The sequence below is a fragment of the Symphalangus syndactylus genome, chromosome 7 (genome assembly GCF_028878055.3).
Source record: "Symphalangus syndactylus isolate Jambi chromosome 7, NHGRI_mSymSyn1-v2.1_pri, whole genome shotgun sequence".
NCBI lineage: Eukaryota > Metazoa > Chordata > Mammalia > Primates > Hylobatidae > Symphalangus > Symphalangus syndactylus.
In genome coordinates, this window is record NC_072429.2 from 104,766,971 (window position 1) to 104,792,852 (window position 25,882).

General features: G+C 36.7%; 1 long non-coding RNA gene and 1 pseudogene across 1 annotated transcript in view; both read right to left on the bottom strand.

Annotated features, from left to right (window-relative positions):
• Window positions 1–25,882, bottom strand: part of LOC134737138 (uncharacterized) — a 291,305-nt gene that overhangs the window by 225,383 nt on the left and 40,040 nt on the right. The window lies entirely within an intron of this gene.
• LOC129486709 (large ribosomal subunit protein uL16-like) lies at window positions 20,060–20,780 on the bottom strand (annotated as a pseudogene).

The window sequence follows — 25,882 nt, forward strand, 5'->3', positions numbered from 1 at the left end:
ACCCCTATCTCCCAAGTCTCCATGGGAGGGTGGAAGCCTAACTTCAATGAGCAGCAATTAGCAAACACAGATGGCCTAATCACAGAGAAAAACATTAGCAAATTTAGGAATAACTCAATGTACTCAACATATCCCATTGATCAACCTCCCTGCTAATAGGTTAGAAGAGGGCAGTGGTTATCCCTCAGTACTTTTCCACTAGCTCACCCTGTGCTTAAAACCCCTCTAACTTTTGTTTTAGTGGAATTGAGTTGTCCCTCTTTCCTACTGCAGTAGGCTGCATAAAGTCATCCTTGCCTGTTTAACTTTGTCCACTGCAATTTCTGCCTGGACACCCTCTAACGACATTCTAAATCTTACGTTTTCTTATGCTGCTTTGGCGTGAGGATGGGGTGGTCTAGTTCATTTTACAAATTGTCCCTTAAGCAAACTCAAGAAAATTTTCTGAACCTTAGGACTACAAATAACATAATTTGAAAACTATCAAATTCTACCTTCCTCAAATGGAAAAGCGGAAATTTATCAGCATCCTCTTAATGCCACTCTTGCCCCCTACCTCCAGTCTAACACCGGTTTTACTGTATAAGCTATCATTCCCAACACATCTTCCAAAATCTTTCGATCTGGGGCCATTTCTTGTAGGTATTGCATGCCTCCAGCCTCCTTCTTAGTTGGTATCCATTGTGGCTTAATATGTAGTCTCCAAGTCTCCACAGAAGAGATATTCTCATTGAAATGTCAAAGTTGTCAAAGGTGGTGAAAGCGCGTAGTGTGGATATTAGCTGAGCCTAAAGTCATTCTTAAACTCTCTGGGTGATCTGTTGAGAAGATTGAGCCAGAGTCCTATATGTGTCTATCAATATGAACTGATTTGTTGAGAAGGAAGAACAAGGATTAGTGCTTCTAGAAAAACAGAGAACAGCATGGCATCTATTCCCCAGACTGGTCCAGAGTGTCTGCCTGAGCTCCAGAGGAAAGCTGTGGTAAGAATTTCAAGTAAAAATCAGGCTTCTTGGAATACAAACCTTATCAATTAATAATAAAGTAGTCTTTATGAAAAAGTATGACAGAAGTAAGAGATGCCCATAAAACTGAAGTTCTTATTCTTAATGTAATAATAACATCAAAAATTTGGAATAAATTCAATTATAGTGGTAAGAAGGAATGATTCCACTAAGCAGCTGGAAAAACAAATTTTTTATAATGATATTTGACTTAGTATGATTTGACCTTTAATAAAGTCACCGTAATAAGATTTCTGTGTGTATAGAGGAATAGCAGGAGGGAAGGAGAGGCAGATGAAAACGAACAGAAATTCAAATGCATTTGTTGTACATGTGGCTTACTTCCTCCTGGGTTAGTATTTCTCAGAATGTGTTTTTTGGAACACCAGTGTTTTCAATCATGTTCAGACATAATACATGCTGTATACATTTTCCTTATGGCTATGTACAATGGCATCTAAAGGATACCCCCATGAGCTCTGTCTCCTGGTGTTCATGGCCTTGTGTCTCTTCCTGCTGAGTATGAGTGGGACCTGTAACTTGCTTCTAATCAATAAAATACAAGAAAAGTGATAGCATGTCACTTCCATGATTCTATAACATTGTATAAGATTCCACCTTACTAGCCACTCTCTAGAGATTCTCCCTCTTGTCGACAAATTAAGCAGACATACTTGAAAAGCCAAATGGCAAGGAACTGCAGCCAGTACCTAGGAACTGCAGGTAGCCTCTAGGAACTGCAGCCAGCCCTTAGAAACTGCAGGCAGTTGTTGTTGTTGTTGTTGTTGTTTTTGAGACGGAGTCTCGCTCTGTTGCCCAGGCTGGAGTGCAATGGCCTGATCTCAGCTCACTGCAAGCTCAGCTTCCCGGGTTCACACCATTCTCCTGCCTCAGCCTCCCAAGTAGCTAGGAGTACAAGGGCCCACCACCATACGTGGCTACTTTTTTGTATTTTTAGTAGAGATGGGGTTTCACCGTGTTAACCAGGATGGTCTCGATCTCCTGACCTCGTTATCCACCTGCCTCAGCCTCCCAAAGTGGGCAGTTTTTAGGAATTGCAGGCAGCCTCTGAAGTTGAAGGCGCCCACCACCTGGGAACCAGTAAGTAGCCAACTCCTTGGTCCTACAACTGCAGGGAAGAAAAAACTGGCAACAACCTGAGTTAGCTTGGAAGTTGATTCCTCCCCAGTTCACCCTCGAGATGAGAATGCAACCTAGCTAATAACTTGGTTGTAGCTTTGTGAGATCCTGACCAGAGGGCCCAGCTATGATGTGTCCATATTCCTGACCCACAGAAATTGTAACATAATAAAAGTGTAGCATTCTTTTAAGCCACAAAGTATGTATTAACTTTTTATGTTGCAAACATAAATAAAGATTGGAACAGAGCAATTCTGATTGTAGAAATCTGTTTGTTAACTAAACATTCCCTAAACTTAGTTGGGAGGTGTGAAGTTCATTTGGCTAAGAGTTGACAATTGTATATTTAGCGCCCAATACAGTGCTTAGATTACAAGGAGTACATGTACTTGAGTGAATGAATGAGTGGCTACATGAATGAACATAGTTACAATGCTTTAGATACTCAATAAGGATGCTTACTAATATATGGCTCTCTCCCTGAGAAATTTTTATGTTTTCTCATATTTTCAATGATACCTTATACTTAGTGGCTCCCAAATCCATACCTCTGGTGATCTTTCTCATGAGATGCCAGTATTAGAAATCAAGTTTCACTTGACTATCTTGCAGGCATCTCAAACCTAACACTTTTCTCCAAGGAAACTTGTCATCTCCGCACTACTGTCCATACAAAGCAAATCCTAGGAATTACCTCAGACTCTCTTCTGCCATGCATCTCTTGTATTCGTTTACCAAGTCATATTGTCTGTAATCTCTTGCAGCCTGATTATCTGCCTATTCTATTTCCGAGCCTAAACAACTTAATGGAGAAAACGCACAGTTTTACCATCTGGCCTCATTTTAAATTCATCCTCTGTCTGCCTCACGTGTATCAGCCTCATCCTAAGACAAGGACAATACCCACATACTGAGTTAGTGGAGCCCTTCCGCCTGCTTTCTCCTCTCCAAGACTCCCCCAGCTGGTCTGGAGTTTGGCCATGTCTGCCCAGGGTCCCTTCCCTCATGCCTCTGGCAAAGAGATTCTATCAGAGTTATAGCCTCCCGAGCTGTGGTCTGCTTTCAAGATAAAGTTGCAAATAATTGAGAAAATTACTTCTGCTCCTGCCTCTTCTCCAAGTTTAGACTCTTCCCCCCCATCGCATGCTTTGATTTACTCTTCGGAATATTAGACGGTGTTTCATTGTTGTTGTTGTTTTGGTCTTTTGTGCAGAGTTGGTGTTTGCTATCAGTGGTAGGGTTTGTGTGTGAGAGCTTACATCACTATTCCAGAAGTGGAACTCTGAGAGATTTTTAATATATGAATTATGTTTGGGACTTTTTTTACTTTGTTATTTACTTCTGGTTATATAGCATTCATTGTATTTCAATTGTGTGGTTTACATAGTTTCAGAAATCTATTCAGATAGACTTATATGCTTATATGGCATCAATTCATAAAATGATGACTGAAATGAAAGTTATATATTATATAGAATATACTATAATATATTATATAGAATACACTAGAATATATAATACACTATATTATATTAGAGTACACTAGAATAATTTATATAACATATGTAAAGAAATACTACCCTTATATTTTGTCTACTTGGTCTGTCAAAGATTGAAAAAATAAAATACAAGTATTGCAACATTACTCTATTTTGTATTTTTCTTTGTATAACTGAAGGTTTTTGCTTTATATATTTTATGCAATATTTTTAGAAACATAAAGATACATGACACCTATAATTCCATTGTGAGTTTAAACCCTCATCAATATAAAGTTATATTTATATAAAATATAAATATAACTCCATTGTGAATTTAAACTGTCATCAATATATAACTTTCTTTGATATCGATATTGTAAGCCTTTACTTTTTGTTAATATTTACTTAGTGTATGTATGTGTGTGCATGTGTATGCTGTATATCAAAAAGTATCTAAGGTAAGTCTTAATCCATTTAGAAGTTTATTTTGTCAAGGTTAAGGACAGGCCCATAACACAGCCTCAGAAGGTCCTAGAACATGTACCCAAAGTGATTGGGTTACAGCCTGGTTTTATATGTTTTAGGAAGACATGTGACATCAATCAATACATGTGAGGTATACACATTGGTTTTCTCTGGAAAAGGCAGGACAACTTGAAGCAGGGACTTACATGTCATAGGTGGATACAAAGATTTTCTGATCAGCAATTGGTTGAAAGAGTTCTATTGTCTAAAAGCCTGGAATCAATAGAAAGGGTGTTTGGGTTAAGATAAGGAGGTATGGAGACTAGAGTTCTTATTATGTAGATGAAGCCTCATAGGTGGCTGCACCCAGACACAATAGATAGCAAATGTTTCCTATTCAGACCCATAAAAGGTGTTAGACTTTCAGCTAATGTCTTCAGTGTCAGAAAAAGACCTGGAACAGGAAGAGGGATGTAAATTTCACCCACAAGAGACACCTTTGCAGGACCATTTCAAAATATGTCAAATATATTTTGGGGTAAAATACTTCGATTTCCTTCAGGGTTTGCTATCTGTCATGTAATATTATACTATTGGAATTTAGTAACTCATTGCTACCGAGTCCGTTTTGTCAGTCTTAAGATCTCTATTTTAATGTGAATGCTAGTCAAATGTGTCTGAACTCCAAAACGGAGAAGGTATAATGAGGCATGTCTAACCCTGTCACCCCCATTGTGGCTTGAACTAGTTTGTCAGGTTTCTTTGGAATCTGTTGGCTGAGAACAGGGTCCATTCATTTGGTTGGGAGACTTAGAATTTTATTTTGGTTTACAATGCCTAGAACTTAACTTCCTTTTGTGGATTCATTTTATTTATTTTTAAAACAGATCACAAGTCATGTACGTATATGTAGGTTACTCCTCCCTAGACAAATAAGTTTGATCAGGACTTTTTTTTTAACTCGTGTTGACAGAAAGAGTCAAACCTCTATAAAATATTTGAAGAGATTCATTCTAAGCCAAATATAAGCAACCATGGCCCATGACACAGCCTTCGGGTGGTCTTAAGAACACGTGCCCAAGTGGCTGGGGTCCAGCTTCATTTTATACATTTTAGGGAGTCACGAGACATCAATCAAATACGTTTAAGAAATACATTGGTTTGGTCCAGAAAGGTGGGACAACTCAAAGCAGCCGTAGGGGGTTGGGGCGACTCCCAGGCTATAGGTAAATTTAAACATTTTCTGATTGCCAGTTGATTGTTTGTCTAAAGACCTGGGATCTATAGAAAAGAAATGTTCTGGTTAAGATAAAAGATTGTGGATACCAAGGTTCTTTTGAAGTCTTACAGTGGCTGCCCTTAGAGACAATAGATGACAAATGTTTCCTATTCAGATCTTTAAAAGGTAGACTAGACTCTTAGTTAAGAGTCAGGATTGGGAGGGCCTGGAAGAAAAAGATCTAGCTATGTTAATAGAGATTCTTTACAGATGCAAATTCCCCCCCCCCAACCTCCCCCTCCCCCTCCCACAATGGCTTTCCAGGACCATTTCAAAATATGGCAAAGAAACATGTTTTGGGGTAAAATATTTTGACTTTCTTCTTTGTCATGTAATGGTATGCTACAGTCAGGTTGGAATGTAAGTCACAATATCTGGGATTAAATAAAATCCATCTGATAAGGATTTATGGTTTGTAGGGCATGACTCCCCAGACCCCTTAGATAGGAATTTGGGCAGATAAAAACATCAGAGCCTAGTCCTCACTAGAATAGCTATTATTAGACAATTTTTTTGACATTATGATGTAATTATATTTTATTTTATTACATTTCTCCAATTTTTAAATGAATTTATTTTCTCCTTTATAATTTGTAAAGTATATAACTTTAAATAACATCTTTTAACCTATGATTGTCAATGTATATACTTTCCATCTTGCAACAGAAGCAGCGTGATTGTCTGGGGGTGAATACCCAGGGTTCATCCTCTGACACCAAGAAGATTAAGGACGTGGACACACAGGAGGAGTGGGTTTAGGAGGGGAGGTTTAATAGGCAAAAGAAAGAGAAAGGAGAATAGCTTTCTCCCTGGCAAAAGAGAGGGGCTTCCAAGAGGAAAATCCGGCCTGTGGCTGACCACAGCAGATTTTTCTAAACAGGCTTTAGGAGACAGTGTCTGATTTCCATAGGTCCCATAGATTGGTCTGACCAAGTGTGACATTTACATAGCACACGGGGAAGGCTAGCCACCCCACCCTAATATTATGCAAATGGGCTTTCCACTTGGCCAGCACCATCTTGTCTGCTCCTTACTGTACATGTGGCTGGCAACAAGAAGGGAACATGGAGCCACCATTTTGAACATGCCTAGTCCCAGGTAGCCTTTTCCCATTGGCACAACTGCTGGCATTCACCCATGCAAGCTTCTAGCTTGCTTGTCTATGTCTGCAGTTCGATTTTACAGGCTGCTCTTTGTTAGAAAAGAAAATGATCTGGGGGCTGATTTTCATTAAAAGGAAAACCTTACCTAGGACTCCCATATCCTATCTGCCTAAATGATTTCTTCTTAACTCCTGTATCACAATGAGAGGTGAAGCCGGCTGGGCTTCTGGGTTGGGTGGGGACTTGGATAACTTTTCTGTCTAGCTAAAGGTTCGTAAACGCACCAATCAGCACTCTGTAAAAACGCACCAATCAGCACTCTGTGTCTAGCTAAAGGTTTGTAAACATACCAATCAGCAGTCTGTAAAAACTCACCAGTTGGTGCTCTGTGTCTAGCTAATGGTTTGTAAACACACCAATCAGCACACCGTGTCTAGCTAAAGTTTTGTAAACGCACCAATCAGCACTCTGTTAAAAACAGACCAATCAGCGCTTTGTAAAATGGACCAATCAGCAGGACACGGGCAGGGCCAAACAAGGGAATAAGAGCTGGCCACCCCAGCCAGCAGAGGCAACCTGCTTGGGTCCCCTTCCACACTGTGGAAGCTTTGTTCTTTCGCTCCACGCAATAAATCTTGCTGCTGCTCACTCTTTGGCTCCGCACTACATTTATGAGCTGTAACACTGACTGCGAAGGTCTGCAGCTTCACTCCTGAAGCCAGAGAGACCACGAACCCACCGGGAGGAAGAAACTCTGGACACATCCGAACATCTGAAGGAACAAACTCTGGACACACCATCTTTAAGACCTGTAACAGTCACCGCGAGGGTCTGCGGCTTCATTCTTGAAGTCAGCGAGACCAAGAACCCGCCGAAAGGAACCAATTCTGGACACAACAACAATATCTAATTAATCTCCTACTTAGTGAGGTATGAAAAAATTAAGATATTTAAACTTGCCAGTTTTAATCTCCTTCCTTCTGGGGGGTTTTCATACTGTACTACAGGATTTTGGTCTCCGTTGTATTATTATTGTGTATAGATTTTTCATCTTAGCAAGAAAGAATAGGTAGATAGATGATAGATAGGAATAATTATGTATATAATCTGTAGTCATAACCATTTAGGTATAAGTCTGTGTTCAAATATATACACAGCACAACTTTCATGAAGTTTACATTTTACTTCTTATTGCACTAATTATATATTCAAGTAGATTCATCAGGAAAGATAAATGGATTCTATATTCCTAAATCTTCACATAATTGACAGTCTCTCTGTTGTCTTTGCATTGACAAGACTGTATAGACCCCTAGTGTATGCACCTTCTAAACAAATTGCTCCACTTCCATCTGTCAGCTATTTGGATGACAATTTAAAGCTAGACTAATTTTTTTACTTGTAGGTGACCTCTTGTTGTCTAGATATTTGAAGTGTTCTTTCTTTATTCTTAGAGTTCAATAAATTCACTAGGATGTTTCTGAATGTTGGTTGTTCTTTAATACAGTTTTTTCTATATGATAAACCCTGATCTATAGTTTCAGGTCCTCATTCAATTCAGGAATGGTGTATTCTATTTTATCTTTGAATATTTGTCTGTTGCATGTGTTCTTTTCCTATTCAAGCATGACTATTATCTCGATGGATTTCTATTATTTTCTACAATTTCGATTATCGTCTATTCAATCACATTCTTTGAATGGTATGATATTCTCAAGCCTGTTCTCCATTCATAGGCTTTTACATTGTTACTTCTCTTCCTTGCTTCCAATGCAGTTTTAAGATCATCAGTGTCATTCCCCCCCTTAATTTATTTCATGTTAACTTCCCTTTTGTTGCAGCCTGTCTCTTTCTCATCTTCTTATCATCTCCAACTTCATAGAGCTAGTATTTTATTTAATTTCCTTTAAGAAGGTGAAGTCATCCAGTCTTTCTTCTGTTATCTGGGAGAAAAATCTTCTTTGAACATATGCTTTTTATCAAGCAAAGATAGCATATCATGCTTTCCTTTAAGCTCCATACTTACTGCATAGAGACCTTTTTTTTTTTCCTTTATCCATTTTTAAATGTGACTGTTTCTTAAATTCTGAAAATTGACATAGATTAGTTGCCTTACTTCTCTGGTATACACTTGAATTCCCTAGTTAGAAGTTGGTTGGAGCCTGGATGTTGGTGTTTATGTTGTTTCTATCATTCAGGTGCTATGATGAGAGGGGATTAAGAGCAGCTGTGAGCAGCCACAGTCAGGATGCTTAACTCTGTGCCTGCCTTGGTAATATGTTCATGAGAGGGGTTGGGTTGACAGCTTTTTGATTGATGTAGCGGCCCATTCTCCTTTCTTTGCTATATTTGGTGCTCAACTACAGCAGTAATCCCAAGCTAAAACAATGGCCAGTGGCAACAGAGCAAGACACTCTCAAAGAAAAACAACAACAACAACAACAACAACAACAAAACTAAATCAATAAATAAAACAATGGCCAGTCTCTAAGGTCCACTGCTGGGCCTTCAGGAACAGCAATTACAAGTGAGGTGTTCTCCACTTTACCCTGGCCTGCCAATGAGCCCAACTTTGCAAGACAATGGTAAAAGTGTCCAACAGCTTCAAAGCATGTGGGAGGAATATATGATGAATGCATGTCATGGATTGGTGAACTGATCAAAATACAATGGCTCACAGATTGAATAAGGAAAAAATGGGAGAATAAACAAATATCTTATTTCACAACAAAGAACTAATGGAATTCTAAGTGTATTTTCATAAAATGAAGTTCTGCATTTTTAAAGTATCATTTACATGTGTTAAAAATAATGAGAATATACTTTAGAATTATCTGTTGTGAAACTATTATAAAAGTGGCAACTATTTTAACATACTTTTTTAAAAAAGCTTTTATTGTTTAAAAAAAGGCAGCTTAGAGTTTTTATTTTTGTATGATGCCTCATTACAATTTTATTTTTTAAAAAGTTGGCAGTATAAATAAACATATCACAATTTCAACTGTAAAAAGATACTTTAAAAATCTAATGTATCACTATTTTCTAGAGATGACAATTCAATTCCTTATGTATACATTTGTTTAAAATTCTTGGAAAAGAAGAAAGGATATGTGGAAGATTTTGAGGTGAATAATGAAATAATTTGATGATTCTTAGAGGCAACAAGGCAAGAGTCTTTGTTTAACCTTAGAAGTGTCTGCCACTCAAACTAGGTAAAAAGCATTATGAATCTACTTGGTTATCTAATACATAATTTCTCAAGATTCTCTAGTTGAAAATGCTTTTTAAGATTTTTATAACATGAAATTATTGCTGCTGGAAACATTATCTCAATATTCCTCTTACTATTTTGTTTATAAAGAAACTAATAACTAAAGAAAGTTTCTACCAGCTTAGTATCTTTTCTATTATCCAGCAAGAAAACAAAAACAATGCCAGATTAATCACTTTTTTGAAGTTACTAGAGAAATTTTATATTTCCAATATCATTTAGGAAAAGAAAGGAGCTGACTTCTCTGCAGAATAATAAAACTGATTTTTAAATTTCTATCTAAAGTTTAAGTTCTTCTTTTGTTTCTCAATATTAAATGTAAAATCACACCTGTCCATTAATCATACATATGTCTCCACATCTCTAGACAATAGTCAATAATTTAAGTAAAATTTGTCCAATAGTAGGAAAAACCGTTTGTTAAAGGGAACAATGACTAGGTAGAGACATCATTTTTCTGAATTTCTGATTTAAACAATATTGTCTTTGAAAACAACACTCAACAATGATGTCATCTTGGCTGATTTTTGACACTGGAATATTCTAAACTCTCTACCATCACTACTGGAAGCTAGAAGACATCACAGAAAAAAAAAAGATATTCAACTCACAAAACAATTTTCAAGGTCAGTCTATTAAAAAGTGTTATTTTATGCAATAAATTATGAAGCAAATCTTAGAATTGTTATCGCTTTGTTGTTTTTTTCCCTTCTCTTGCCCACTGGAGTATCCAATCAATAATTTATTAAAATTGTTGAAGCTTCCCTCCCAGGGAGGGGACCTTTGGTATCTCTCTGGATGTCTCTGCATTTCAAAGCCTGTCTGATGTTATGCAGGTGACTAATCATCACTTTTTTTGTTGACTTAAGCCATAATTCTCAAATGACCAAATGAAACCATCTATATAAAGTCCTTAGCATCATGCCAGCAAAGAGTGAATACACCATAAATCTTAGTTGTCATTATGTATTGCTAATATCATCATTATATTGTTACCTCTTAGTAAACATTCTTAAATATATGAAATATTATGAAAACCTCTCCATATTAGATTCATCGAAATTTTTTTGTTGCTCTCCATCAATATCTTTATTTACTTTGAAAAAGTTAGTTTCTCTCTTGTTCTATTTTTAAAAATTTCTGCTTATCCCTGACCCTGTCTTTGTCTTCCCCTATGTCTTCCCCTCTTTCACTTCCTCTGCTCCTTGCCTTCTATATTTAAATGTATTGTTCTTTAAATATATTTTAAAGTATACATTATATACATAGTTTTCTTTTTTCTACACATGCTCTGAATTTTCTATTTGGAGAAGTTGGCACAGAAAGACAAACTACAATAAGTGACTCTTCTTCTGAAGATCCTTTAAAATTTAGAATTTCCTAGTTTTCTTCTTTTTTTTTTTTTTTTTTTTTTTTTTTTTTGAGGAGTCTTGCTCTGTCACCCAGGCTGGAGTGCAGTGGCGCGATCTCGGCTCACTGCAAACTTCGCCTCCCAGGTTCAAGCGATTCTTCTGCCTCAGCCTCCCGAGTGGCTGGGATTACTGGCATGCACCACCAGACCCAGCTAATTTTTGTATTTTTAGTAGAGACGGGGTTTCACCACCTTGGCCTGACTGGTCTTGAACTCCTGACCTCGTGATCCACCTGCCTCGGCTTCCCAAAGTGCTGGGATTACAGGCATGAGCCACTGCGCCCAGCCCCTAGATTTCTTAAATCAAGTTTTTCATCTCATGATCTTCCAAGGGTCACAAATTTAGTGCCTCCAAATTCAGGAAGGCAAATTAAAGCGTGACGCTGGCAAAATGCTCCCTCTAGCAAACTGGGGAGAATGCAGGCAGCTGCAACCAATTGCTGCCCAAGGGAACTATAAACCCATTTTGTCCAAATCTTCTGATTTTTCAAGAGACGGTAGAATTATGAAAGATTTTTGTAAAATCTACAAACTATTAAATGTTAATATTCAATTTGTAAGTCTTTAAAACACTGTATGAGACCCTTAAAATATGTAAAATCTTTGACAGTTAGGTTTGTCAAGATGTTGAGCTCAGCACAGAATATGCTTCCCATTTCATTGGGCACAGTTGTTGCTAGTAAGAGGCTGCTCAGCAGAAAATAACTTTCCCAGTATCCTTTGCAGTTAGGTGAAGCCAAAAAATGGAGTTTTCACCAACAGCATGTGAATGGAAGTGATGGGTCCGTAGAAACTACCCATGTAAGCCTCCTCCGTGTGCTCTTTCCTTTCTGGCTGGGTTGAATGGAAGGAAACACAAAGGCATCATCATTTTGGGACCTCATATAATTGCATGAAGATGGACTACCATACCTGCCCGCTCATTCACACAGGATTGTTCTGTCTGCAAGACTGTGATTAAGACACTTAGGTTTGTAGATCCAATTATTACAAAGTTAGCCTCCACTAACTCAGTAAATTTAGGAGATTTTAAAAGATAAGTTGATCTTCAAGCTTATTTAGAGTTTTTAATATGCAAGGAATTATTGAACCCAGATTTTTGTCCACCATTTCACTTACCAGAGGAAATTCTAAATTTTAAGAGATATTTAGAAGAAGGTGTCATTAAGTATAGTTTACCTCTCTATGCCAACTTCTCCAGTACAAAATTCAGAGCATGTGTAGGGAAAAATAATAAGCATAGAATGTCCACTTTAAAATGCACTTAAAGATAAACTACACTACTGTGAAATTTTATATAACGTAAATTTATATTAATTTAGTTCTTCTTATACTTTGAAACTTTATTTTTTATTGTAACACCTCTATGAAGTAGGTATCTTGTATGTGTTTTACAGAAGAGGAAACTGAGGCACAGAGAATTTAAGTGATGTGATCAAGGTCTTATAACTAGTAATTGACAAAGCTAGGATATTGGAACCAGGCAATTTGGCTCCAGAGTCTATGTCCTCAGCCACTAAATTATACTACTCTCCCAGAGTTTGTTTGGCTTTTTAAAAATTCCCTTTCAGGATTTCTGAAAAGTTTATTTTAGTTGATGCTTCTACTCTACACTGCTAAGCATATTCTTTGTGTCATAATAGTCGGGAGCAATGATGGACACAAAAGAAACCATCATGAGAAAAATTCTCAAGCCAATTTGGGTGACTTTTCCACCGATTAGCAATTATGTCAACTCTTCAGCTTCCTCCAATTTGAATTTATTACATTTTTAAATATGAATATGCTGGCTCTCAAATTTTGCTAATAAAAAGTATAAAAGTTAACATGCAGACAGTTTTTTATGGCAGCCTGCTTTAGGTAAAATTTATCACAAAAATGTGTAGATGTTTTTAGTGGAGATTATAATATTTTATTCATGTTACTTTGTACTTTATAAGGCATACACATACTCAAGGAAATCTCATAAAGAGATCTGCACCCTCATGTTCACTGAGGCATTCTTCACAGTAGCCAGCATATGGACACAACCCAAGTGACCATGGGTGAAAAAATAGATAACGAATCTGTGGTAGACGTACAGATAATCTCTAACTTATAAGGGTTGTACTTATGATTTTTCAAATCTATGATGGCGTGAAGGTGATATACATTCAGTATAAACCGTACTTTAAGTGCTTATACAATCATTCTGTTTTTCACTTTCAGAATTCAGTGAATTACATGAGGTACTCAACACTTTGCTGTAAAATAGGCTTTCTGTTAGATGATTCTGTCCAACTGTAGGCTCATGTAAATTTTCTGAGAATGTTTAAGGTAGGCTATGCTAAGCTATGATGTTTGGTAGGTTGGATGTATTCAATACATTTTTTCCACTTAGGATATTTTTAGTTTATGATTGGTTTATTGGGCCTTAACCAGCTATCAAGGAGCATCTGTATAGAATGGAATATTATTTATCTGAAAAAAGAATGGCATCTTGCCATTTGCCAAAACATGGATAATCCAGTTAAGTGAAATCAGTAAGGCACAGAAAAAAAAATTGCACAATCTCACTTATATGTCAAACACACAAAAAATTCAGATATACAGAGATAGAAAAAATAATGCTTACTAGAAATGGGGGTGGGAAGAAACGAAGAGATGTAGCTCGGAGGATACAAATGAGCATGTATGTATGATGAACAAGTCTAGAGACCCTAATGTACAACATGAGAACTACAGGTAATGAATCTGTATTGGAGATTCATGTTACATGAGTAGATTTAAATGAAAAGAAAGGCTATGTTAGATGATAGATAGACGATAGATAGACAGATAGATAGATAGATAGATAGATAGATAGATAGATGACAGATAGATATGTTCATTTGCTTCACTATGGTAACATTTTTACTGTCTATATGTATCCCATAACATCATGTTGTATACATTAAGTGTACATGATAAAATGTATTTTTTAAAAATCAATGAAAATAACAAAAATAAAAAAAAGCATGCAAAGAGAAACAAGCCATCTAATCATTCTGATTTTGATATAATCCAATTGTTGAACCCAGTACTTCTGTCTTCTACCCACTCTCTTACACACTCCAACTGTGACAGACTAAACCTCTTATCTTCTAGAGTGCAGGTGGGGAGAAGGGGAAAAGAAAGATGGAGTAGAAAGCTATCAGAAGAAGATGAGGGGTTACAGTTGATTCTCCCATTCCCACTATTATCTGTTCCTAATATCCTCAATATGAATGGACGAAATACCAACAACCAGGAGATTTCTGGACTCCCCGCTGCACTCTTAGACTTGCCAAGCAGTAGTAGAACTCAGGATTGCTTCCACTAATATATGAGCCAGAAAACAAAACTGCCAACAGGTGGCACTAAACAATAAATAAGAAATGGACAGCTTGGAATGGAATTCCTTGGGGGCTAGCTGGGCTCAGCCAGTCAGTTCACTAACCTTGAAAAAATGCAACTCCTTATTTTATGGAATTTAATTGTGTTGTTTCCTACATATTAACTAATGGCAGGAGTGTAAAGTACTTTCCAGTACATTATCTTATTTGATTTAATGACCCTAAGAAATGGGCACGGCTTATATATTATTATTGTACCTTTGGCAGAGGAAATTGAAGCACAGAGATTAAATGTGATGTTGATTAATACAGAAAATAGTATTATTGATTGCTGATTTTGAAAATAAATTCAAAAAGTAATTTTAAATGGAGGTTTTTTAATTACTCTATTATAAAAGCTCTGAGTATAACACGGCATCGTAACTCAGGTAAATAGTTTCCATGGCAGCCACTATAATACAGCTCACATATGTTATTCTCTTGCCATGTAACATCCAACATACAAGATGCTAAGGTCTGAGAACAGTTGCTACTTACATGCCCTTTACACTGTGTTCCTCAAATAGCAGCTGTCTTAATCAAGCTATTAGCATCATTATAACACTATCTCATCAGCTTAGACAAGGGAGCAAGTCTTAGTGCTTTGCTATATATAGCCAGCAGACATAGATCCAATTTACGGGATAACTATCTTGTACTTTTAAAACAGAAGTTTTAAAGAAGCAGCATGCAGAAGAACTTCTTCCAGTTTTACACTAATTAGAATTAGATTTTCGCTTTTTTAACCTACTTTAAAAGAAGCATTAATAATCTGAGAAAGAAGCATTAACAATCTTGTATCCATACCGTAGTTTAAAGAAGCATTAATAACGAGATCCATACTATAATTTAAAAATTAGGATTATAACTCAAAGCTGTCAATACATACAAGGCTGTCATGCTATTAATGAGATCTACAGAAAACCTTATACTGGCTTTGACTGTTTGTTTCTCTTAAAGTCTTAAATTAATAGTTAGCATTGGTTAGGAAAGGAATAATAATAGTTGTACCTAAAATATGTGTCTATATCATAGATACTAGATTGCACTGTTTAATTATGTAATAGTAAAAAAAAAAAGGCCATAAGAATTTGAAAAGAATGTTCAACTAAGAATCCCATTAATTTGAGTAAGGTAGATGCATTTGTTTTGAAAACTAATCAGTTTGTTAAAAGGCTCTAAAATAGAGGGAAAATTAGTCTAATAATAGAGACTTGAACTTCAAACATTAGTCTAGAAGAAATAAAAATAGACAAATTCATTCTCAGTTCTGCATTATTAATTCAGATTGTTGAGCTCATAAGGCTCCAGGCACTCAATAATAAAACTCACTTGTATCAAATCTATGACTTGTTCTTTTGCAGGGCAAATCTTTTCCTTATGAATAGGACACTAAACACACTTTAGATTTCAGAAGTAACTCACGGAAAAAGGAAGTGTTTACAGCCTATTAGCATTCTCATTTACCGTTTCAGTTACTTGGAAGTAAAACTTAATATTAATATTTCAGATTAACATTAAAGTTAAGAATGGGTACTTTAAAAAGAAGATAGCCCCTCAAAATAAAGATGAAAAACATTAAGTACATGTTTCATCGATTTAAAAAACTTTTTTCACATGTTAGTACTGCAGAAATCAAGATGCATCTTCTCATCAATAATGTGTCATAGTATAATTGGAAGCATTTTTTTCTTTCTTGGTGGTACAAGAAAAACTGTTCATCTTAAAATGAATGGCTTTTAGATTCAATGAAATATGTTATCTGGTTTCTGCCTCTGCTGAAACTGAATGAATACGTTTTCCCTACTTGCGTTGCCTTTACCTCCTTTTTCTTGCTTTTAAAATGTATTTTAAAGAATCTCCTGCTTTTCCCTAATATCTTCATGATGATGGTTCAAGTTTTGTGTGTATGTACATGACTATTTTGCATATATTACGTATATATACAATTCTATAGCTAGAGAAATTACGGAATATACTGAAATTAAGGAATTTGAAGTTATTATATTGGGGGGGAGAAGACAATAGAGACGTCATGTAAGGTTGGGAAACTCATGCAGTAGTGAGATAGTTATGTTTTAGCAATAACTTATTGCACAATGACTTGGAGACATTTGCTTTGACATTGACAATGACACAAACATAAACGTTAAAAACATTCTAGGATATTATAATAATGCCAATTTCCCTAAACTAAACCTTTCTGCCTAAATCTTATTTTTATAATACCAAGTGGTATATACTTTTTCTATACCATTGCAGTAAGCAATTATTTCCCTTATTTATTGTTATAACTTGGTGGCTTCGTTTTTGTATGTGTGTCACTTGTATTTCAAAATTATGTTGCAAATGCTATTGGAATAGAATAAGCCATAGAGAATTATGCTGTATTTTTTTTTCTTCTTTTTTTTTTTTTTTTTTGAGACAGAGTCTTGCTGTCGCTCAGGCTGGAGTGCAGTGGCGCGATCTCGGCTCACTACAGGCTCCGCCCCCCGGGGTTCATGCCATTCTCCTGCCTCAGCCTCCCGAGTAGCTGGGACTACAGGCGCCCGCCACCTCGCCCAGCTAATTTTTTTTTTTTTTTTTTGAGACGGAGTCTCGCTCTGTCGCCCAGGCTGGAGTGCAGTGGCGCAATCTCGGCTCACTGCAAGCTCCGCCTTCTGGGTTCACACCATTCTCCTGCCTCAGCCTCTCCGAGTAGCTGGGACTACAGGCGCCCGCCACCACGCCCAGCTAATTTTTTGTATTTTTAGTAGAGACGGGGTTTCACTGTACTAGCCAGGTTGGTCTCCGTCTCCTGACCTTGTGATCTGCCCGCCTCGACCTCCCGAAATACTGGGATTACAGGCGTGAGCCACCGCGCCTGGCCTGCTGTATTTTTCTCTTGTAATTTCTCACTTTTCCTGATACAGTTTAAATAATGTTATTTAAAGGACTGATTAACTGGGAGGATTCATCTCCTCAGCCTGCTTGTAAATAATATAAAAATGCACAACCAACTCTTTTTTAGGTAATGAAAATAGATATACAATATTTTAGGTGTTACTTTCATAATCACATTCTAGCTATTATTGCATGCCTTGACTGAGGTTCAATAATCATCAGCTACTTTCTTATAGAAGAAATAAGTCAATAAGTAACATTATGAAGTTGAACAAATGTGAATAAAGCAGCATTGCTGCATCTAACTTACACTATTATCTGGACTAAATTAGGTGAAGTTATAAAATTTACATTTCTTACTGTGGTAATAGTTTGCAGTTATTCCTTTCTTGGTGCTTCTGATAGCTTATTTTGAAGAACAAACATAACTCTGTTGAATATTGTCAGATGTTCCATATACTTCTTCAAAATGGCCTTCTATTGTCTTTATTTACACTAAAATTATAGAATTTTTAAATGTGAATATAAATAATTACCCAGTAATTGTCAGATGTATCTATATTAAACACATATATATGTGATCTGTATACACAAACACACACACAAACCATTCATATTTCATGTTGTTCTCATCAAACTTTACAAAGTGGCAATTCACCTGTGTTGAAATCTTAGCAATGGGAATGTTATTAGTTAAAATTTTAAATCTTCAAGTCTTGTCTTTCCCATTTGACAGTGGTAAGCATAGATAGTGTACTGAACTCTATAGACCAGTACAAATCTTCTGAGTCTTTGGGGACTCTTTCTGGCCTGAAATAAAAATGTTTTAGACACAAATGATTCAGCCAGGAATAAACCTCTGCTCCTGAACTTCAATGTCTCATTAATTCTTGAACGTTTCAAGGTTTTTAACATCCAAACTCAATTTAAAAAGCTGTATTTTCTGTTATTTTCAGGTCAAGACATAAATGATAATACTAGTTCCAAAGAGCTTTCCAATTTGAAACTATTTCTAGTTCAAATTTTTATTTTCATAAGAAATTCTGAATTTCAAATTGCATGATAAATTCACAGGTAATATCTGCTTCACAGATACATCATAATACGAGAGGGTTCAGCTTATTGGATGTGGTCTTAGCAGCTCAGACTGCCTAATACTAAAGCAAACAAAATATGTTGCAAAATTTGATCCAAAATAAGATGCTTATACAGCTCAAAACATAGTATTCAATGTCAGAGCAAGCTTAGCTCTGGTCTAGCAATTATCAATTTTTGAAATGTATGAGGACAGATAAGGTTACTCCAGTGCTGTAAGTAACAGTCAGCAAGAAGTTCAGGTCTAGGAGACTAGGGGTACTTAGAGCTAGATAAGTTAGACCGCATTATAAAGTGTGACAATCTGTTCATTCACTACACAACTCCAGTCTTTGGCTGTAAAGTGTTATCCTTCATACCTTCATTGGCTGAAATGATCCATTCCTCTAGGAGAACACTGACAAGAATTAGGCCATATCAGTCCTAATATCAGGTCCTTATTCAAATAGGTTAATACTTAAGCAATCCTCTAGTCCTGGAGGAGACTACAATGTTAGGGAAAGAAAATGAGTTCTCAAGACTAAGTAGGTATTTCAGGATACCAAAATGCTCAGGTGCTAAGCCCTAATCTCTTAGGAGCCAGAGTTACTGGAAGGCCTTGGAAGGAAAGCACATAGTAGCTTAACCAAATGTGCCTTAGTTTTTATGCTTCACATGAAGTTAGGAAATACATAGTCCGGGCTTGGTGCATCTGCTCACATATGCCCTCAAAAATTCAACTGCCTTCCATCTTTCTAATCTGCCTTTCCTAAAGTGGATCTTTTCTCCTCATGGTCACAAAATGCCTGCCTATTATATCCATATTCCTGGCAGGATGACTGGCTTTTTTATTCATGGACAAAAAGCCATCTCCAATATTTTATTATCTGTAAATGTAACACATGACCGCCCTTGACTGCAGCCAAGGTTGAGAGATTAAATTATTTTCTTTAGGTACATCAGTGGCCTGAACATAATCAGAGTTACATTAGTAAGAAAGAGAAATTAGATGGATATTGGGTAGACACCTTCAGTGTCTGCTATGAATATCTCACATATATATTACCATGCATTTTGATATTTGGATCCCAAGAAATCTGTGATGAAATTTAGGAAGAAATTATTGCAGATATCTCACCTTGAGAACATTAGGTAAAAATGGGACACTAAATCTGAGAATTACTTGCCTCCTTCCTAAGGAAATATAATAAGAAATAAATAGTTTTGGCTTCTTTAGGTTATTAAAAATACAAGTATAGACATATATGTGAATTACAGACCCCATTCTTAATTCCTAATATAAAAAAGGATATCACATCTCTCTGAACCGTTACGCATCCTACATTGTTTTGATGCAAAGACAAAACATAGTACATTTTAAGTAGGTCTTTTCTTATTTTGGAGATGAACATATAATTTGAGACATTCCTTTTGACATAGCGTTGAATTTTTGATGCTATGTGGAAGATATAGGAATAAAAATTACATCAACAAATTACACTTCGCAAAGAGAAGAACAGACAGGGATGTAGACCGCTTTATAAGAGTTTTTTTTTTTTTTTGACAGGAAGTAGAATTTATTGGTGAGTATTAAGAGGGAGGCAGCACAGTGAAAGCCCTCATGAGTGCAGGGCCCGCCACTTGTCCAGAGGGCCACTGCTGGGGATGTACTTGACCCCACAGACGTCTGGGATGAGCCATTTTTCAGCCACCATGTCTTCAAATTCATCAGCAATGAACTTGGTGAAGCCACTTCTTTGAGATGTGGACCTTCTGGCGGCCAGGAAACTTTAACTCGGTCCTGCGCAGGGCCTCAGTCACATGCTCCTTGTTCTGCAGCTTGGTGCGGATGGACATGATAACTTGGCCAATGTGAACCCTGGCCACAGTGCCCTGGGGCTTTCCAAAGGCACCTCGCAGGCCTGTTTGGAGCCTGTCGGCCCCAGCACAGGACAACATCTTGTTCATGAGGATCACGTGGAAGGGGTGGAGCTCCACCCGGATATGGAAACCATCTTTGCCACAACCTTTTACCATGTACTTATTGGCACAAATTAGGGCAGCCTCCAGGGCTTCAGAGGATAGCTGCTCATATTCATCTGACACCATGTGGCCACAGAGCGGAAACTCATCCACTTTTGCCTTCTTCTGCCCCAGGTCGAAGATGCGATTCTTGGCATCAGGGACACCTTGGCAGAAGCGAGATTTTGGGTATGGCTGGTTCTTACAATACCGGTAACAACGGGCGGGGCAGCGGCCCATGGTGACACCAGGATCTTCAGTGGCGTGCCGAAGGGAAAGAGAGCTATAATAGTTTCTTTCAAAATGATTATAGTCAAGTCTATAGCTCTAAATATTAAAATGCCATCACAGAGTATAATATTTGCAACTTCTTAATTCAAACGTGAAACTTGACAATTTGTTTTCAAATTTCTTTGATAAAATTTATTTGGACTAAATGTTTTGCTCTCCTTATCTAAGCGAGAGATTTTCTATCTTATTGCATGTGTAAATTTACAATATAGTTCCATTCTTGTACTGTACTTCAAATATGGCTCTGCTATTAACTTATTTTCCTTAACAATGATATGTAGTCTAATTATAGATATTATTTTACATTTTTCAAAACGTAGCCTAATTATATTCTTTATTTTCTATATTAGAAAACATATATATATATATATTGAGACGGAGTCTTGCTCTGTTGCCCAGGCTGGAGCACAGTGGCGCAGCCTCGGCTCACTGCAAGCTCTGTCTCCTGGGTTCACGCCATTCTCCTGCCTCAGCCTCCTGAGTAGCTGGGATTACATTAAGCACTTTTTTTTTAAGGTTGACTTCAGATGTTTTTGTTTTACCGATCACAATCATTTCTAACACACTTTTTGTTATAAAGCCACATGTATATGAATTACATCACTACAGTAAATCGTGGGGGGCTGAGAACTTAAGATTTTATCAGTTTGCTGAAAGGTAGATTTTTGTTTTGTTATTTGTTTTATTTTGTTTTTTTATTTGTCAAGCTATTGCTTCATTGCTCATAGAAATTTGATAGCTCTAATTTTGTTTATTATGTGATTAATAAACAGGAAGAAAAAGAAAGGTAAATGCTACCATTTCGTGTGGGATATTCATGATGAAAAGTCACCTTCAAATATGGCACTCGAAAGGGATAGTAGCATATGGCAACTCTTCTAGGCTAATGTGTGATTTAAAATTCAGTGTTTAAAGGTATATTGGTTTGAGGACAAAGAGAATCCTTTTGGAACATTGCAACACTGGAAAGACAATACAACTCCTCTCTGCTTCCAGGAGAGTGGATTACAGAATGGAAAGAGAGAAACAAAATTATTTAACACTATCCTTAGTCACTTTGTCATAAACTACAGGAGAAGACAAAACAAAACATTCAGTCATGTATTCATAGCTGTTTCCATCACAGGTGGTATCCTTTGACTTAGTTTATTGACAGAGGAGACATTGGCTGCACAGTCAAGCAGCAGTGCTGATCCAGTCATCTCTGGAGGCCAAGGTCATATGATAGCCAACAAAATGGAAAATATGGTAAGAGTGTTTCTGCTGAAAGCATCCAACCTGATGAAATAAATGTTTCAAGACATAAACTAGTTAACATAAGAATTACATAGCAGCAAATGTGAAGGACATATTCCATGAGGCAAACATAAAACACTATTAGCTAAATGGTAGAAGAACATTTTATGGATGAAAATTTTACATGTCTTATATTTTTCATTGGACTGACTAAAAAATGTTGCATCCAGATAGTTCAAGTTAATGTAAACTTATAGTTTTATTGTGATGTTTTGAATGAAATAGCATGTATAAGACGATTATATACAATCTTTGACTATTAGTGAATATATAACAAATGGCAGTTATAATTAATATTTTATAGAGTAGAAATTATAAGCATCTTTATAAAGTTTTTCACATCCATTCTGATTACTTAAACTGGCCCTCTTCTCTTGTTTATTTGAAATCAGCTTTACTGAATGTACCTTATGTATGATATGATGTACATATTTTAAGTGAGTAAACAGTCCGATGAGCTTTGACAAATGTATATAATTTATAACTCCCACCCGAATCAAGATACAAAATATTTACACCACCAGTTCTTTTTCATTCAATTCCTCAACCTCAAAACCACGAATTTTAGCCGGGCGCAGTGGCTTACACCTATAATCCCAGCACTTTGGAAGGCCGAGGCAGGCAGATCATGTCAAGAGATGGAGACCGTCCTGGCCAACATGGTGGAACCCCATCTCTACTAAAAATACAAAAATTAGCTGGGCGTGGTGGCAGGTGCCTGTAATCCCAGCTACTAAGGAGGCTGAGGCAGGAGAATCACTTGAACCTGGGAGGTGGGGATTGCATTGAGCCGAGATCGCGCCACTGCACTCCAGCCAGGCAACAGAGCAAGATTTGTCAAAACAAAAACAAAAACAAATACAAAAACACCCACTAATTTTATTTCTCCACCATTTTGAAGTGGTAGAATTTCAAATAATTGGAATTGGGTTATACAATCCTATTTGTGTCTGATTTATTCCCCCAATATTTGCAGATTCATTCCTGTCATGTATATCAGTTGTCTGTTCATTTTTATTGCAGGGGAGTATTCCATTGTATGATTATTCCACGGTTTCACTCATATGAGCATTGCGGTCATTTCCTGTTTGGAAAGTGAATAAAATTGAAATGCACATTGATAAATCTTTTTGCGGGCCCATATTTTTACTTTTCTTGGGTAAATATCTACTAATGGAAATGCTGAGTCATGGGGTAGATACATGTTTAACTTTATGACAAAATGTGGTTTTCCACAGAGGCTGAGCTATTTAACTCCTATCAGCAAAGTATGAAAGTTTAATTTGCTCTATGTATTTTTCAGGACTTGGTACTATCATTTTTTTTTGTTTTTGTTTTTTTGTTTTTTACTTATGATTGGCTTACTAGCCATTCACATATCTACTTTTGTGAAGTTTCTTCTTGAATGTTTTGCCCATTTTTATTGGATTGCTTTTCTCATATAATTGTTATGTATATTTGGATATGAGTCAGTTGTCAGATAAATGTTTTGCAAATATTTTTTCATTTTGTGGCTTAACTTCTCATTTTCTTAACAGTGTAGTTTGAGAACACTTTTTAATTTTGATGAGGTCTAACCTATTTTTGTTTTTTTTTTCTTTTATGATTACTGCTTTCTGTGTCCCATTTAAGAAATCTTTGCCTGTCCTAATTTCATTATTTTTCCTTTTTTTTCTTTCTATACTACAGTTTTGACTTCTATTAACCTATATTTAAATTTACTGATATTCCTGCTATTCTGTCAAATCTGTTTGGTAGTAGCTGTCTAAGACATTGTATTTGTCAGCCCAGTCTCCATTTTCTATGCTGCCAAAGGGCTGATGGTTTTGACTATATCATAAGTTGGATTGTATCAGGATTTGGTCACAATGGCTTCCAAAGCATTAAATTTAGGCTCTTCCTTCAGGAGAGCCCCAGAACCAAATACTATGATATTGCTAGATCTCAAAACTGCATGACCTTGAGCCTGTTAGACCTTGAACTTGTGAGATCCTGAGATTCTGAGACCATCTGTTTAACAGGCTGAGATTTCCGTATTACAAGGTGTAGGATTTTAAGACCGGAAGGACGTGAGACTGAGATCTTGTTACTATGAGACTGCAAGACAACAGCCTATGTAATTAAGGAGTCAAGTACTGAGAGACTTAGTGACAGCGAGAAGATCAAACAAGAGACTTTGACATCTCCACAGTATCAAAATTGCGATACTGTGAAGACAGAGAGCTCTTTCTGCTTTCCAACCTTGTCCCTAGCCTCTGATTACTGAGCAATTTTTTTAAAACTAATTATTTTGCAGGGAGCATTATCTTTGAGTTTCAGCTGCCTTCAGATTAAAACCTGACACATTAGCCCACAGGTTTGTCACAAGTTTGACTGTTTCCTCTGAAGTAAAACCAAGATTTTCTTCTCCAGAAGCCTAGTTCACTGCTTGCCCCCACCTTCTCCCACATCCCCAACTTCACCAGTGGATCTTCAGTGTGAAAATTTCCTCTATCTTTTCCATCATCATTGCCAAAGAGCTCATCCTCTGAGTTCAATGCCTTTAGGTTTTAGGTATCTTTATGCCCAGGTCGCTTTAAAGAAAATATGTATATGAATATCTACATGTACATCTGTGTCTATTTATCAATCTGTCTTTCTGCATATACAGATATGTAAGCAATAATTTCTTGTTGTTTCAATGGGAGTAAAGGTATTTCATATCGTCTACCTCCTAACTAGATGTGGAAATCTAGAAGTTATTGGATTAGAACTACCGACCTGTTTGGAAAATGTGTCTATTTGTTCCCAGGCTTTCAGATGGAGTCCCATTATATTAGTAGTTGAGACAGATTTCATCAGAGAAAATGACAGATACTTTTCAGTTATTTAAGTTGGGCTTCCCTTGTCTATGTGGTGAATGATGACTGATCAGTAAGCCCACTCTGCACTTCAAGCATAAGAATTTTAGCATTGTAGTTCTGTCAATGGAATCAATCTCTAATTTAAAACCCAGGCTAGTATATTTCCTACTTCATTTCTTCTGTCATTTCAACTGATCATTGGATAAACAGAAAAACTCAAAACGTGTGCTCAGAATATAGGAAATGAGCACTGTGTTGTTGAGAAAAGACAGAAATTTAATTACTGCATCTGGACAGAGCTATTAGTGTAATTACTGACAGGGAAAGACTTTAGAAAAGTAATAGGAAAAAATAGAAGGTCATTCCTGAGATTTCTTATAAATCATTTTTCAATTCACAGCATAAAATATTGTGTTATGTATCTTTTGGACATGACAAAATATCAGAGTCAGATGTCCTCAAGAGGCCATGCTAAACAATTTAATTCTCACTCTTCTCCTCTGCTCATCATTTTCAATGTCTATAATAGTGACATCCAAGAAGAAAAATTACAGGTTTATGTTGAGTATCCCCTAAATATTAGTTCCAGAAGCAATATAGCATATCCAATGCCCTAGACTTTATTTTAGGGTGTCAATTTATGTATAGTATTTTCTGTTTCTAATTTACTAAAATTTCTGGAAAAAAAATCCGATTTTAAGATTGCCAGCTGGGCACGGTGGCTCACGCCTGTAATCCCAGCACTTTGGGAGGCTGAGGCAGGCAGATCATCCTGAGGTCAGGAGTTTAAGACCAGCCTGGCCAACATGGTAAAACCTGTCTCTACTAAAAATACAAAAATTAGCTGGGGGTGGTGGCATGCGCCTGTAATCCCAGCTACTTAGAAGGCTGAGGCAGGAGAATCACTTGAACCCAGGAGGCAGAGAT